The sequence below is a fragment of the Tamandua tetradactyla genome, chromosome X, assembly GCF_023851605.1.
Source record: "Tamandua tetradactyla isolate mTamTet1 chromosome X, mTamTet1.pri, whole genome shotgun sequence".
In the NCBI taxonomy this organism is placed as follows: Eukaryota; Metazoa; Chordata; class Mammalia; order Pilosa; family Myrmecophagidae; genus Tamandua; species Tamandua tetradactyla.
The window spans coordinates 22,350,150-22,351,227 of NC_135353.1; the positions used below are offsets into that span (position 1 = coordinate 22,350,150).

The window sequence follows — 1,078 nt, forward strand, 5'->3', positions numbered from 1 at the left end:
AAGGGGCAGTGGTAGGCACTGGACCTTCTCCTTCCTGCTCTTTGAGTGCTCCCGGAGGGACTGGGCCAGTGCAGTAAGGGCACCTCTGTCCTGGGTTTGAGGGGCTAAGGCCCATTGAGCAGTCCTAGCCACCTGCCCTTCCTGCCTCCGGCTCCCGGTGCGTGGTTCCCATTGTACCTTCCGTAGTCAATTGATTTTTGACAAGAGTGCCAAGGCAATTCATTGGGAATAGAACTGTCTGGTCAACGAAGGGTTCTGAGAGGATTGAATATCCCCATGGAAAAAGATGAGTTGGACCCTCAACTTACACCATGAACAAAAATTAACTCAAAATGTATTACAGACTTAAATTTTATATTAAAACAACTTAAAACCCTTAGACGAAAACATAGAAAAAAAATCTTTGTGACTTTGGGTTATGCAAAGCTTTTTTGATACAAGACCAAAAGTATGGTCTATTTTTAAATAACTGATAAATTGGAATTCATCAAAATTCAAAAATATTTGCATTTCAAAAGACATTACTGAATACAGCAGAAGCAGCGGGGGAAGATGGCGGCAGTCATTCCACAGTAGGCGTGGACCGTGGAGCAGCTGCTGCGGTCAGTTCCCCAAGAAGGACATTGTCAAGTTTCTGCAGGACCACGGTTCCGATTCGTTTCTTGCATAACATAAATTATTAGGAAACATTAAAAATGTGGCCGAAACAGCTAACAAGGACCATTGTTTTACAGCCTATAACCACCGTTTTGAAAGTAAGCCTTTCAGAGGTACCAAAAGTATAATTGAAGTATCAGAGCAGGTGAAGAATGTGAAGCCTAATGAAGACAAATCCAAAGAAACCAAGTCTGAAAAGCCTCTGAATGAGGGACCACCAGAGTACACAAAATCTGTTCTTAAAAAGGGAGAGAAAACCAACTTTCCCAAAGAGGGAGATGTTATTCACTGCTGGTACACAGGAACACTACCGGATGGGACTGTTTTGGATACTAATATTCAAACCAGTTCAAAGAAGAAGAAAAATACCAAGTCCTTAAGTTTTAAGGTTGGAGTAGGCAAAGTAATCAGAGGAGAATAG

General features: G+C 42.1%; 1 pseudogene; it reads left to right on the top strand.

Annotated features, from left to right (window-relative positions):
- The first annotated feature begins 552 nt into the window (after positions 1 to 552).
- LOC143671706 (peptidyl-prolyl cis-trans isomerase FKBP3 pseudogene) lies at positions 553 to 1,078 on the top strand (annotated as a pseudogene).